This window comes from Triticum aestivum, chromosome 1B (assembly GCF_018294505.1).
Source record: "Triticum aestivum cultivar Chinese Spring chromosome 1B, IWGSC CS RefSeq v2.1, whole genome shotgun sequence".
NCBI lineage: Eukaryota > Viridiplantae > Streptophyta > Magnoliopsida > Poales > Poaceae > Triticum > Triticum aestivum.
The window spans coordinates 276,618,274-276,634,973 of record NC_057795.1 but is presented as its reverse complement, the minus strand read 5'-3'; positions in this window follow the sequence as shown (position 1 = coordinate 276,634,973).

Here is a 16,700-nt window from a genome sequence, read left to right as displayed (position 1 = left end):
AATTATTTATTTTCTGGATTTAAATTTAATCAGGAAATTCCAGAAAATTAGCAAAACTTCAAAAAATCATAGAAATTCAACTGTAACTCGGATTGAAATAATTTATATATGAAAAATTATCAGAAAAATGTAATCTATCCATTTGTACAAGTTTCATGCATGACAAACCAACTTATACCTACTGTATAAGTGAAACACTAAAATGGCTTATATAAAGAGCTTATTTTGGAGATGCATTTGAATCTTTGGTTCAAATGGATTTCATCCAAATAAAAGTTGCATTAGCTCAATCAGCATCACATCTACATGCCATGTTCATGCATCATATTGGTGCATATGTTTGTGTATTGATTGCCAACACCGTTCCTTCTCGATAGGTCCTGCTCCGGAGAGTGCTCGAGAGTACCTGTCTGTGAAGCAGTGCCTCCTCTGTTGATCTACCAGGCAAGCAAACCCCCTTGTTCATTCCGATACAATCCTACTCTCTCGCTTCTGCTCTCAGTTATTTCATTAGGATAACAACGATTCAACTGCTACTTTGTGCTGTGGTAGTTGAACCCATTCCTCTGCATGACGTGTCATTGCCACAGTAAATAGTTGAAACCCACTAGCATGTGTACGAGTTGATTGAAGCCATTGCTGTGTTCCTACCATGCCATGCCTGCTATTGCTTAGAGTGTGTCAGGTCTGATTCATTGGGAATGAATTGGAGTACAGTGCTCTTTGTTCTGATGCTGAGAGTGAACGTGTGAACATGATTTGGTAAACGTAGCGATGAGAGGCCATGTAGGAGTACATGGTGGGTTGTCTCACTAGAACCGTCCTTAAGCACTGAGTTCTATGTATGTTGTCCAATGACTCGATACTACCACACATTGGGTTCCGGTAACTCGGCCCCTCTCGACTTATTAACCAACTTGGTCTTTGTCTAGGAGTCGCAAAACGTAGCGGTGAGAGGCCATGTAGGAGTACGTGGTGGGTTGTCTCACTGGAACTGTCCTTAAGCACTGAGTTCTATGTATGTTGTCCAATGACTCGATACTACCACACATTGGGTTCCGGTAACTCGGCCCCTCTCGACTTATTAACCAACTTGGTCCCTGTCTAGGAGTCGCAACTAGTTTCTGGTGTTTGTAGGTAGTGTTAGTAGTCTACCAAGTGGCACCCGACCAGGTGGGCTTGGGACAGACTAGGCACAGTGCACGGTGTACCAAGTGGCACCCAGATGGTGGGCTTTGGAACCCTGCTCACATCGTTTGGGGCCGTGAGCGACAGCCCGGCCGGATCTCCTTGCGGATGGAACCCGAATAGGCGATAAACCTGGACTAGAGTCTTGTGTGGTTAGTCAGGTCGTGGCCGACACCCTCGCCAGGCTTCCGCTTGAAGGTTGCCGAGATACATGACGTGTACTTGGCGTTAAGTGGCGAGAGCGTGTGTGAAGAAGTACACCCCTGCAGGGTTAACATGATCTATTCAAATAGCCGGGACCGCGGTTATGGACTTCTTGGATGCTTACATGGTACATAGACAACTTGAAGTGGATACTCTAAAATTCTCAAGACAAGTGTCAGTGCTATGGATGGCCTTCTCATAGGGAGACGGGGATGAATCCATAGTAGTGTATTGTGTGGTGATTAGTGGACTCGTGTGCGCCTTCTCACCTCAAATAAGTTCTCGTAGTCGTAGAACAGGATAGCCACTAAGTCAAAGCTGGCTTGCTGCAACTAAACCCCACATTACCCTCTTGATACAAATGCATGTATGATAGGATCTGATGTAAGTCTTGCTGAGTACCTTTGTACTCATGTTGCTTTATTTATGTTTTTGCAGCGAAGACTTCGGTCTTACTAGTGTCTTTATGGACTTCGACAAGTAGCTTGTACCTCAGCTACGATCTTGATCAGATGGTGTAGATAGTCAGGCTCTTCAGCCTTTTTCATTTGTAGATGTCTATACTCAGACATGTAATGCTTACGCTTGTTGCTTGTTTGCTCTGAATGTTGGATCATGTGACCCCTGTTTGTAATAAATGCTATGATGGCTCTTTGAGCCTTATCTATATGAGTTGTTGAGTTATGCTGTGATGCCATGTTGTACAACACATACTTGCATGTTATGCGTACGTGTAATGTGTATTGCTATGTGTGGGATCTGACTATCTAGTTGTTTATCCTTAGTAGCCTCTCTTACCGGGAAATGTCTCCTAGTGCTTCCACTGAGCCCTGGTAGCTTGCTACTGCTCCGGAACACTTAGGCTGGCCGGCATGTGTCCTTCTTCGTTCCTGTGTCTGTCCCTTCAGGGAAATGTCACGCGGTGTCTACCGGAGTCCTGTTAGCCTGCTACAGCCCGGTTTACTGGAGTCCTCCTAGCCCAGTTGCTACAGCCCAGATTCACTCGCTGATGACCGACATGTTCGTTGCTGGGTCATGTATGCCTGTCCCTGTAAGTTAGTGCCACTTCGGGTTTACGACTAGCCATGTCAGCCCGGGTTCATTGTCATATGGATGCTAGCGACACCATCATATACGTGTGCCAAAAGGCGCAAACGGTCCCGGGCATGGTATGGCGACACCCGTGAGAATACCGTGTGTGAGGCCGCAAAGTGATATGAGGTGTTACATGCTAGATCGGTGTGGCATAGAATCGGGGTCCTGACATAAGGAGTGGCAAGAGCCTAAGCTTGGGGATTCCCAAGGCACCCCAAGGTAAAATTCAAGTACAACCAAAAGCCTAAGCTTGGGGATGCCCCGGAAGGCATCCCCTCTTTCGTCTTCATCTATCGGTAATGTTACTCGAGGCTATATTTTTATTCACCACATGATATGTGTTTTGCTTGGAGCGTCTTGTATGATTTGAGTCTTTGCTTTTTAGTTTACCACAATCATCCTTGCTGTACACACCTTTTGAGAGAGACACACATGAATCAGAATTTATTAGAATACTCTATGTGCTTCACTTATATCTTTTGAGCTAGATAATTTTGCTCTAGTGCTTCGCTTATAACTTTTAGAGCATGGTGGTGGTTTTATTTTATAGAAATTATTAATCTCTCATGCTTCACTTCTATTATTTTGAGAGTATTTTAGAATAGCATGGTAATTTGCTTTGGCTATAAAATTAGTCCTAATATGGTAGGTATCCAAGATGGGTATAATAAAAACTTTCATATAGAGTGCATTGAATAAGTTTGATACTTGATAGTTGTTTTGAGATATAAAGGTGGTAATACTAGAGTCATGCTAGTTGAGTAATTGTGAAATTGAGAAATAGTTGTGTTGAGGTTTGCAAGTCCCGTAGCATGCACGTATGGTAAACGTTGTGTGACAAATTTGAAGCATGAGGTGTTCTTTGATTGCTTTCCTTATGTGTGGAGGTCGGGATCGCGCGATGGTTAACTCCTACCAACCCTTCCCCTAGGAGCATGCGTGTAGTGCTTGGTTTTGGCGACTTGTAGATTTTTACATTAAGTGTGTGAGTTCTTTATGACTAATGTAACGTTCATGGATTATACGCACTCTCACCCTTCCATCATTGCTAGCCTCTTCGGTACCGTCCATTGCCCTTTCTCACCTTGAGAGTTGGCGCAAACTTCGCTGGTGCATCCAAACCCCGTGATACGATACGCTCTATCACACATAAGCCTCCTTATATCTTCCTCAAAACAGCCACCATACCTACCTATTATGGCATTTCCGTAGCCATTCCGAGATATATAGCCATGCAAATTACCACCATTCTGTTTATTATGACACGCTCCATCATTGTCATATTGCTTTGCATGATCATTTAGTTTACATCGTATTTGTGGCAAAGCCACCTTCATAATTCTTTCATACATGTCGCTCTTGATTCATTGCATATCCCGGTACACCGCCGGAGGCATACACATAGAGTCATATTTTGTTCTAAGTATCGAGTTGTAATTCTTGAGTTGTAAAGTAAATAGAAGTGTGATGATTTTCATTATTAGAGCATTGTCCCATGTGAGGAAAGGATGATGGAGACTATGATTCCCCCACAAGTCAGGATGAGACTCCGGACGAAAAAATATTTTTTTTTATAAAAACAGGCCAAAGAAGCCCAAACAAAAAAACGAGAGAAAAAGAGAGAAGGGACAATGTTACTATCCTTTTTCCACACATGTGCTTCAAAGTAGCACCATGATCTTCATGATAGTGAGTTCCATATTTTGTCACTTTGATATACTAGTGGGAATTTTTCATTGTAGAACTTGGCTTGTATATTCCAATGATGGGCTTCCTCAAATTGCCCTAGGTCTTCGTGAGCAAGAAAGTTGGATCCACACCCACTTAGTTTCTTTTGATGAGCTTTCATATATTTATAGCTCTAGTGCATCTGTTGCATGGCAATCCCTACTCCTCGCATTGACATCAATTGATGGGCATCTCCATAGCTTGTTGATTAGCCCAGTCAATGAGAGACTTTATCCTTTTTGTCTTCTCACACAACCTCCATCATCATATTCTATTCCACCCATAGTGCTATGTCCATGGCTCGCGCTCATATATTGTGTAAAAGTTGAAAGAGTTCGAAAAGGCTAAGTATGAAACAATTGCTTGGCTGAAACCGGGGTCGTGCATGATAGGAGCATTTTGTGTGACGAGAATGAAGCATGGCCAAACTATATGATTTTGTAGGGATAAGCTTTCTTTGGCTATGTTATTTTGATAAGACATAATTGCTTGGTTAGCATGTTGAAGTATTATTATTTTTATGTCAATAATAAACTTTTGTCAAGAATCTTTTGGATCTAAACATTCATGCCACAATAAAGAGAATTACATTGAAAATTATGTTAGGTAGCATTCCACATCAAAAATTCTGTTTTTATCATTTACCTACTCGAGGACGAGCAGGAATTAAGCTTGGGGATGCTTGATACGTCTCCAACGTATCTATAATTTTTGATTGTTCCATGCTATTATATTATCTGTTTTGGATGTTTAATGGGCTTTAATATGCACTTTTATATTATTTTTGGGACTAACCTATTAACCGAAGGCCCAGTGCACATTGCTGTTTTTTTTCCTATTTCAGTGTTTCGCAGAAACGAAATATCAAACGGAATCCAAATGGAATGAAACCTTCGCGAGGATCGTTTTTGGAACAAATGCAATCCAGGAGACTTGGAGTGGACGTCAAGGAAGCAACGAGGCGGCCACAAGGCAGGAGGGCACTCCGGGGGGTAGGCGCGCCCCCACCCTCATGGGTCCCTCGTAGCTCCACCGACCTACTTCTTTCGCCTATATATACTCATATACCCTAAAAACATCTAGGAGCACCACGAAACCCTATTTCCACCGCCGCAACCTTCTGTACCCGTGAGATCCTATCTTGGGGCCTTTTCCGACGCTCCGCCGGAGAGGGAATCGATCACGGAGGGCTTCTACATCAACACCATAGCCTCTCCGATGATGTGTGAGTAGTTTACCACAGACCTTCGGGTCCATAGATATTAGCTAGATGGCTTCTTCTCTCTCTTTGGATCTCAATACAAATTTCTCCTCGATCTTCTTGGAGATCTATTTGATGTAATACTTTTTGTAGTGCGTTTGTCGAGATCTAATGAATTGTGGGTTTATGATCAAGATTATATATGAACAATATTTGGTTCTTCTCTGAATTCTTATATGCATGATTTGATATCTTTGCAAGTCTCTTCGAATTATCAATTTGGTTTGGCCTACTAGATTGACCTTCCTTACAATGGGAGAAGTGCTTAGCTTTGGGTTCAATCTTGCGGTGTACTTTCCCAGTGACAGCAGGGGCAGCAAGGAACGTATTGTATTGTTGCCATCGAGGATAAAAAGATGGGGTTTATGTCATATTTCTTGAGTTTACCCCTCTACATCATGTCATCTTGCTTAATGCGTTACTCTGTTCTTATGAACTTAATACTGTAGATGCATGCTGGATAGAGGTCGATGTGTGGAGTAATAGTAGTAGATGTAGAATCGTTTTGGTCTACTTGTCACGGACATGATCCCTATATACATGATCATGCCTAGATATTTTCATAACTATGCACTTTTCTATCAATTGCTCGGCAGTAATTTGTTCACCCAGCATAAAATAAGCTATCTTGAGAGAAGCCACTAGTGAAACCTATGTCCCCCGGGTCTATTTTACATCATATTAGTTTCCCGTCAACTTGCCAATTTCTGTTGCTGTTCTTTTATTTTGCTATCTTTTCTTTTCAATCTATATGACAAAAATACCAAAAATATTTATCTTATTATCTCTATCAGGTCTCACTTTTGCAAGTGGCCGTGAAGGGATTGACAACCCCTTTATCGCGTTGGTTGCAAGGTTCTTGATTGTTTGTGCAGGTACTAGGGATTTGCGTGTAGTCTCCTACTGGATTGATACCTTGGTTCTCAAAAACTGAGGGAAATACTTAAGCTAAATTTAGAGCAAGAGCATGAGTTTCTAAAAGCTATTATCGAAATCGGGGTTCCGCAGACCCTAAGGAAGGATCGAACTCTGGGGTGTGTTCACAGAACCTCACAACGCTTCGAATCACTGCTACTTGCCTCACGGCGATGCCCCGACGTGCTCAAGCAAAAGGGAAGATAGATCGGGGACACGACATGATAGTTTACCCAAGTTCAGGCCACCTTGCGGTGTAAGACAGTACTCCTGCTTTGTTTGGATTGCCTCACAAGGGAGGATGGGTAGAGTGTGTACAAGGAGGATGAACTGCCTCGGGAGGCTCGGATGGCTCAAGGGATCCAAGGATTCGATCCCTCTGGAGACTAGCATACATTTATATTGGCCATGGTCCTCTTTCCCCGAAAACTTTCGGCGGGAAGGGATACCACAATGGCCAATTTTTAAGGGGGACAAGAGTACATCCTATCCTAACCAAAGGTGGTCTTCGCTTGCAAAGCTCCTGTCCATGACGCGCCGGTGGGCTCGACGATGACCTTCGTCCTAGCGAGCCCGTCGTCCTGTCTTCTTACATAAGAGTGGCAACCTTCAGGGATTACTTCGGGAACTGGCGAGATGCCCTGCTCCCTTAGCACGAAAGAGGGAAGCGTCCTTGTTTACGCCCGCTAGCACCCTTCTGGCTCTACTCGTCGTGGCTCGCGTCACCCACGTGCAGCGCGAGGCGGGGTGGCGAGCCTAGAGATGTTCGCCCTGTGAGGGGCCTGGGAAAGCAGCTTCCGGAAACTGCCCCACGTGAGGCCCTCGGGAGCTCTCGATGACTCTTGTTGATGGGCGTTTCGCGAGGCAGGGGCTCTCACGAGGGTCTTGTTGGGGAACGTTGCATAAAATAAAAAATTTCCTACGTTCACCAAGATCAATCTATGAGTTCTTCCAGCAACGAGAGAGAGGATTGCATCTACATACCCTTGTAGATCGCGAGCGGAAGCGTTCAAGAGTACGGGGTTGAGGTAGTCGTACACGTCGTGATCCAAATCACCGGAGATCCTAGCGCTGAACGGATGGCACCTCCATGTTCAACACACGTACGGTCAGCGTGACGTCTCCTCCTTCTTGATCCAACAAGGGGGAAGGAGAGGTTGATGAAGATTCAGCAGCACGACGATGTGGTGGTGGATGCAGCAGGGATCCGGCAGGGCTTTGCCAAGCGTCTGCGGGAGGAGGAGGTGTAGCAAGGGGGAAGGGAGGCGCCAAGATGCAGGGTGCGGCTGCCCTCCCTCCCCCTCTTTACATAGGGTCCCTAGGGGGGGCGCTGGCCCTAGGAGATGGGATCTCCTAGGGGGGGCGGCGGCCAAAGGGGGAACTTGCCCCCCAAGGCAAGTGGAGGCGGCCTCTCCCCTAAGGTTCCCAACCCTAGGCGCAGGGGGGCCCAAGGGGGGGGGGGCGCACCAGCCCACCAGGGGCTGGTCCCCTCCCCACTTCAGCCCACGTGGCCCTCCGGGATAGGTGGCCCCACCCGGTGGACCCCTTGGACCCTTCCCGCGGTACCGGTACAATACCGGTGACCCCCGAAATTCTCCCGATGGCCGAAACAACACTTCCTATAAATAATTCTTCACCTCCGGACCATTTCGGAACTCCTCATGACGTCCGGGATCTCATCCGGGACTCCGAACAACTTTTGGTTTGCTGCATACTAATATCTCTACAACCCTAGCGTCACCAAACCTTAAGTGTGTAGACCCTACGGGTTCGGGAGATATGCAGACATGACCGAGACGCCTCTCCGGTCAATAACCAACAGCGGATCTGGATACCCATGTTGGCTCCCACATACTCTTCGATGATCTCATTGGATAAAGCATGATGTCAAGGATTCAATTAACCCCGTATTCAATTCCCTTTGTCAATCGGTACGTTACTTGCCCGAGACTCGATCATCAGTATCCCAATACCTTGTTCAGTCTCGTTACCGGCAAGTCACTTTACTCGTATCGTAATGCATGATCCCGTGACCAGACACTTGGTCACTTTGAGGTAATTATGATGATGCATTACTGAGTGGGCCCAGAGATACCTCTCCGTCATACGGAGTGACAAATCCCAATCTCGATTCGTGCCAACCCAATAGAAACTTTCGGAGATACCCGTAGTGTACCTTTATAGTCACCCAGTTACGTTGTGACGTTTGGCACACCCAAAGCACTCCTACGGTATCCGGAAGTTGCACAATCACATGGTCTAAGGAATTGATACTTGACACTTAGAAAATCTCTAGCTAAACGAACTACACGATCTTTGAGCTACGCTTAGGATTGGGTCTTGTCCATCACATCATTCTCCTAATGATGTGATCCCATTATCAACGACATCCAATGCCCATAGTCAGGAAACCATGACTATCTGTTGATTAACGAGCTAGTCAATTAGAGGCTTACTAGGGACATGTTGTGGTCTATGTATTCACACGTGTATTTCGATTTCCGGATAATACAGTTATAGCATGAATAATAGACAATTATCATGAACAAAGAAATATAATAATAACCATTTATTATTGCCTCTAGGGCATATTTCCAACAGTCTCCCACTTGCACTAGAGTCAATAATCTAGTTACATTGTGATGTATCGAACACCCATTGCGTCCTGGTGTTGATCATGTTTTGCTCTAGGGAGAGGTTTAGTCAACGGATCTGCTACATTCAGGTCCGTATGAACTTTACAAATATCTATATCTCCATCTTGAACATTTTCACGGATGGAGTTGAAGCGACGCTTGATGTGCCTGGTCTTCTTGTGAAACCTGGGCTCCTTGGCAAGTGCAATAGCTCCAGTGTTGTCATAGAAGAGTGTAATCGGCCCCGACGCATTGGGTGTGACTCCTAGGTCAGTGATGAACTCCTTCACCCAGATTGCTTCATGCGCTGCCTCCAAGGCTGCGATGTACTCCGCTTCACATGTAGATCCCGCCATGACGCTCTGCTTGCAACTGCACCAGCTTACTGCCCCACCATTCAAAATATACACGTATCCGGTTTGTGACTTAGAGTCATCCAGATCTGTGTCGAAGCTAGCGTTGACGTGACCCTTTACGACGAGCTCTTCGTCACCTCCATATACGAGAAACATGTCCTTAGTCCTTTTCAGGTACTTAAGGATATTATTGACCGCTGTCCATTGTTCCTTGCCGGGATTACTTTGGTACCTTCCTACCAAACTTATGGCAAGGTTTATATCAGGTCTGGTACAGGTCATGGCATACATGATAGATCCTATGGCTGAGGCATAGGGGATGACACTCATCTCTTCTTTATCTTCTGTCGTGGTCGGGCATTGAGCCGAGCTCAATTTCACACCTTGCAACACATGCAAGAACCCCTTCTTGGACTGATCCATATTGAACTTCTTCAATATCTTATCAAGGTATGTGCTTTGTGAAAGACCTATGAGGCATATTGATCTATCTCTATAGAGTTTGATGCCTAATATGTAAGCAGCTTCTCCAAGGTCCTTCATTGAAAAACACTTATTCATGTAGGCCTTTATGCTGTCCCAAAGTTCTATATCATTTCCCATCAAAAGTATGTCATCCACATATAATATGAGAAATGCTACAGAGCTCCCACTCACTTTCTTGTAAACGCAGGCTTCTCCATAAGTCTGCATAAACCCAAACGCTTTAATCATCTCATTAAAGCGAATGTTCCAACTCCGAGATGCTTGCACCAACCCATAGATTGAGCGCTGGAGCTTGCATACCTTGTTAGCATTCTTAGGGTCGACAAAACCTTCCGGCTGCATCATATACAGTTCTTCCTTAAGGTGACCATTAAGGAATGCCGTTTTGACGTCCATTTGCCATATCTCATAATCATAGTATGCGGCAATTGCTAACATGATTCGAACGGACTTCAGCTTCGCTACGGGAGAGAATGTCTCATCATAGTCAATCCCTTGAACTTGTCGATAACCCTTAGCGACAAGTCGAGCTTTATATATGGTAACATTACCATCCGCGTCCGTCTTCTTCTTAAAGATCCATTTGTTTTCTATTGCCCGGCGATCATCGGGCAAGTCTGTCAAAGTCCACACTTTGTTTTCATACATGGATCCTATCTCGGATTGCATGGCTTCAAGCCATTTGTTGGAATCTGGGCCCTCCATCGCTTCTTCATAGTTCGAAGGTTCATCATTGTCCAACAACATGATTTCTAAGACAAGGTTGCCGTACCACTCTGGTGTGGAACGTGTCCTTGTGGACCTTCGAAGTTCAGTAAGAGGTTGATCTGAAGTATCTTGATCATCATCATTAACCTCCTCTCTTGTCGGAGCAGGTACCACAGGAACATCTTCCTGAGCTGCGCTACTCATCAGTTCAAGAGGCAGTACTTCACCAAGTTCCACGTTCCTCCCACTTAATTCTTTCGAGAGAAACTCTTTCTCCAGAAAGGACCCGTTCTTGGCAACAAAGATCTTGCCCTTGGATCTTAAGTAGAAAGTATACCCAATGGTTTCCTTAGGGTATCCGATGAAGACGCATTTTTCTGACTTGGGTTCGAGCTTCTCAGGTTGAAGTTTCTTAACATAAGCATCACATCCCCAAACTTTAAGAAATGACAGCTTAGGTTTCTTCCCAATTCATACGGTGTCGTCTCAACGGATTTAGATGGTGCTCTATTTAAAGTGAATGTAGTTGTTTCTAGAGCGTATCCCCAAAATGATAGCGGTAAATCGGTAAGTGACATCATAGATCGCACCATATCCAATAGAGTGCGATTACGATGTTCGGACACACCATTTCGCTGAGGTGTTCCAGGCGGCGTGAGTTGTGAAACGATTCCACATTTCATTAAGTGCGTACCAAATTCATGACTTAAATATTCACCCCCACGATCTGATCGCAAGAACTTTATCTTTCGGTCACGTTGATTCTCTACCTCATTCTGAAATTCCTTGAACTTTTCAAAGGTTTCATACTTGTGTTTGATCAAGTAGACATACCCATATCTACTCAAGTCATCAGTGAGAGTGAGAACATAACGATATCCTCCGCGAGCCTCAACGCTCATTGGTCCGCACACATCAGTATGTATGATTTCCAATAAGTTGGTCGCTCGCTCCATTGTTCCGGAGAACGGAGTCTTGGTCATCTTGCCCATGAGGCATGGCTCGCATGTGTCAAACGATTCATAATCTAGAGACTCCAAAAGTCCATCAGCATGGAGCTTCTTCATGCGCTTGACACCAATGTGACCAAGGTGGCAGTGCCACAAGTATGTGGGACTATCGTTATCAACTTTACATCTTTTGGTATTCACACTATGAATATGTGTAACATTACGCTTGAGATTCATTAAGAACAAACCATTCACCAGCGGGGCATGACCATAAAACATATCACTCATATAAATAGAACAACCATTATTCTCGGATTTAAATGAGTAGCCATCTCGAATTAAACGAGATTCTGATACAATGTTCATGCTCAAAGCTGGTACTAAATAACAATTATTGAGGTTCAAAACTAATCCCATAGGTAAATGTAGAGGTAGCGTGCCGACGGCGATCACATCGACCTCGGAACCATTCCCAACGCGCATCGTCACCTCGTCCTTCGCCAGTGTCCGCTTATTCCGCAGCTCCTGCTTTGAGTTACAAATGTGAGCAACCGCACCGGTATCAAATACCCAGGAGCTACTACGAGCACCGGTAAGGTACACATCAATTACATGTATATCACATATACCTTTGGTTTTGCCGGCCTTCTTGTCCGCTAAGTACTTGGGGCAGTTCCGCTTCCAGTGTCCGCTTCCCTTGCAATAAAAGCACTCAGTTTCAGGCTTGGGTCCATTACTTGACTTCTTCCCGGCAACTGGTTTACCGGGCGCGGCAACTCCCTTGCCGTCCTTCTTGAAGTTCTTCTTACCCTTGCCTTTCTTGAACTTAGTGGTTTTATTCACCATCAACACTTGATGTTCCTTTTTGATCTCCACCTCCGCTGATTTCAGCATTGAATATACCTCAGGAATGGTCTTTTCCATCCCCTTCATATTGAAGTTCATCACAAAGCTCTTGTAGCTTGGTGGGAGTGACTGGAGGATTCTGTCGACCACCGCGTCATCCGGGAGATTTACTCCCAGTTGAGATAAGCGGTTGTGCAACCCAGACATTTTAAGTATGTGCTCGCTGACAGAACCATTCTCCTCCATCTTACAATTAGAACTTGTCGGAGACTTCATATCTCTCGACCCGGGCGTGAGCTTGGAAAAACATTCTCAGCTCTTGGAACATCTCATATGCTCCGTGCTGCTCAAAACGGTTTTGGAGCCCCGGTTCTAAGCTGTAAAGCATGCCGCACTGAACCAGGGAGTAATCATCACTACGCGACTGCCAGGCGTTCATAACGTCTTGAGTTGCTGGGAAAATGGGTGCTTCACCTAGCGGTGCATCTAGGACATATGCTTTCTTGGCAGCTATGAGGATGATCCTCACGTTCCGGACCCAGTCCGTATAGTTGCTGCCATTGTCTTTCAGCTTGGTTTTCTCTAGGAACGCGTTGAAGTTGAGGGCAACATTAGCGTGGGCCATTTGATCTACAAGACATATTGTAAAGATTTTGGACTAAGTTCATGATAATTAAGTTCATCTAATCAAATAATGAACTCCCACTCAGATAGACATCCCTCTAGTCATCTGAGTGATCCATGATCCGAGTCAACTAGCCCGTGTTCGATCATCATGTGAGACGTACTTGTCATCCTCGGTGAACATCTTCATGTTGATCGTATCTTCTATATGACTCATGTTCGACCTTTCGGACTTCCGTGTTCCGAGGCCATGTCTGTACATGCTAGGCTCGTCAAGTTAACCTAAGTGTATTGCGTGTGTAAATCTGGCTTACACCCATTGTATTCAAACATTAGGATCTATCACACCCGATCATCACGTGGTGCTTCAAAACAACGAACCTTCACAACGGTGCACAGTTAGGGGGAACAATTTCCTGAAATTATTATGAGGGATCATCTTATTTACTACTGTTGTTCTAAGTAAACAAGATGAAAAACATGATAAACATCACATGCAATCAAATAGTGACATGATATGGCCAATATCATATTGCTCCTTTGATCTCCATCTTCCGGGCGCCATGATCATCTTCGTCACCGACATGACACCATGATCTTCATCATCATGATCTCCATCATCGTGTCTTCATGAAGTTGTCACGCCAACGAGTACTTCTACTTATATGGCTAACGCGTTTAGCAATAAAGTAAAGTAGTTTACACGGTGTTCTTCAATGACACGCAGGTCATACAAAAAATAAAGACAACTCCTATGGCTCCTGCCGGTTGTCATACTCATCGACATGCAAGTCGTGATTCCTATTATAAGAACATGATCATCTCATACATCACATATATCATTCATCACATCCTTTGGCCATATCACATCACAAGACACTTGCTGCAAAAACAAGTTAGACGTCCTTTAATTGTTGTTGCAAGTTTTTTACGTGGCTTCTATAGGTGATCTAGCAAGAACATTTTCTTACCTACGTTAAAGCCACAACGTGATTTGCCAACTTCTATTTACCCTTCATAAGGACCCTTTTCATCGAATCCGCTCCAACTAAAGTGGGAGAGACAGACACCCGCTAGCCACCTTATGCAACTAGTGCATGTTAGTCGGTGGAACCTGTCTCACATAAGCGTACGTGTAAGGTCGGTCTGGGCCGCTTCATCCCACAATACCGCTGAAGCAAAATAAGACTAGTAGTGGCAAGAAAGTTGTCAACATCTACGCCCACACCAAATTGTGTTCTACTCGTGCAAAGAGAACTACGCATAGACCTAGCTCATGATGCCACTATTGGGGAACGTTGCATAAAATAATTTTTTTTCTACGTTCACCAAGATCAATCTATGAGTTCTTCCAGCAACGAGAGAGAGGATTGCATCTACATACCCTTGTAGATCGCGAGCGGAAGCATTCCAGAGAACGGGGTTGAGGTAGTTGTACACGTCGTGATCCAAATCACCGGAGATCCTAGCGCCGAACGGACGACACCTCCGCGTTCAACACACGTACGGTCAGCGTGACGTCTCCTCCTTCTTGATCCAGCAAGGGGGAAGGAAATGTTGATGAAGATCCAACAGCACGACGGCGTGGTGGTGGATGCAGCAGGGATCCGGTAGGGCTTCGCCAAGCGTCTGCGGGAGGAGGAGGTGTAGCAAGGGGGAAGGGAGGCGCCAAGATGCAGGGTGCGGCTGCCCTCCCTCCCCCCTCTTTATATAGGGTCCCCAGGGGGGCGCTGGCCCTAGGAGATGGGATCTCCTAGGGGGGTGGCGGCCAAGGGGGTAACTTGCCCCCCAAGGCAAGTGGAGGTGCCCCTCCCCTAAGGTTCCCAACCCTAGGCGGAGGGGTCCCAAGGGGGGGTGCACCAGCCCACCAGGGGCTGGTCCCCTCCCCACTTCAGCGCACGGGCCCCTCCGGGATAGGTGGCCCCACCCGGTGGACCCCCGGGACCCTTCCGACGGTCCCGGTACAATATCGGTGACTCCCGAAATTCTCCCGATGGCCGAAACATCACTTCCTATATATAATTCTTCACCTCTGGACCATTCCGGAACTCCTCGTGACGTCCGGGACTCCGAACAACTTTCGGTTTGCTGCATACTAATATCTCTACAACCCTAGTGTCACCGAACCTTAAGTGTGTAGACCCTACGGGTTCGGGAGATATGCAGACATGACCGAGACGCCTCTTCGGTCAATAACCAACAGCAGGATCTGGATACCCATGTTGGCTCCCACATACTCCTCGATGATCTCATCGGATGAACCACAATGTCAAGGATTCAATTAAGCCCGTATTCAATTCCCTTTGTCAATCGGTACGTTACTTGCCCGAGACTCGATCGTCGGTATCCCAATACCTCGTTCAGTCTCGTTACCAGCAAGTCACTTTACTTGTACCGTAATGCATGATCCCGTGACCAGACACTTGGTCACTTTGAGCTGATTATGATGATGCATTACCGAGTGGGCGCAGAGATACCTCTCCGTCATATGGAGTGACAAATCCCAGTCTCGATTCGTGCCAACCCAACAGACACTTTCGGAGATACCCGTAGTGTACCTTTATAGTCACCCAGTTACTTGTGACGTTTGGCACACCCAAAGCACTCCTACGATATCCGGGAGTTGCACAATCTCATGGTCTAAGGAAATGATACTTGACACTTAGAAAAGCTCTAGCTAAACGAACTACATGATCTTTGAGCTATGCTTAGGATTGGGTCTTGTCCATCACATCATTCTCCTAATGATGTGATCCCGTTATCAACGACATCCAATGCCCATAGTCAGGAAACCATGACTATCTGTTGATCAACGAGCTAGTCAATTAGAGGCTTACTAGGGACATGTTGTATTTCGATTTGCGGATAATACAGTTATAGCATGAATAATAGACAACTATCATGAAAAAAGAAATATAATAATAACCATTTATTATTGCCTCTAGGGCATAGTTCCAACATGTCTTGCTCATGAAGTCTTGATGTTGGGCCGTACCGGGCCTTGCGACGATGCTGCGCGGTGGGACGCGGGTAGACGGGCCTGGGTACCCCCATCCCACGGTCCCGACAGTAGCCCCCAGGCTGACGGTGCGCCTGACTCCGCTCGCAATGGAGGGGAAGAGAGGGGGCGAAGTGACACGGGTCCCAACCGCCTGCGGGCCAGGCTTGGCGCATGGCAGGGCATGGGACGCCCACTTCTCCATGATGCCTCGGCAACTGCCCAGGCTCACATAAAGCCTGGCGGGCACTGTGCAAGGCCATCATTGCCCCGAAGGCGAAGTGGCACGGACCGGTTCCTCCAAATGCTATAAAAGGGCAAGGGGCGGACCCCTTGGCCCATCTACGTCTTCTCGCCCCTCCATCTCCAACTACTACTGCTGCAGCCATGGCACCCCCGAGGAGGTTTTCCGCCGCTGGGAAGGGCAAGGTGACACTAGAGGGAGTGGAGCCGCCACAACCAGCGAGGGGGCAGGGCCTCCCTTGGAACCCACCACCGGGCCCGGGGCACCTCCCCGGGGACCCGGGCTCCTCCATTGTCCCCCTACAATGGCTCGAGCGGCCATGGGCAGAACTCATCCCGCAGGCATGGGCGTGGTGTCCGGGGCAGTGTGCCCGAGGGGGAGGAATGGCGCAGGTGTCCGGCCATCCCGGTCGTGGAGCCATTCCGCCGACCTCGCCCGCGAGTTCATCCTACGGATGGATG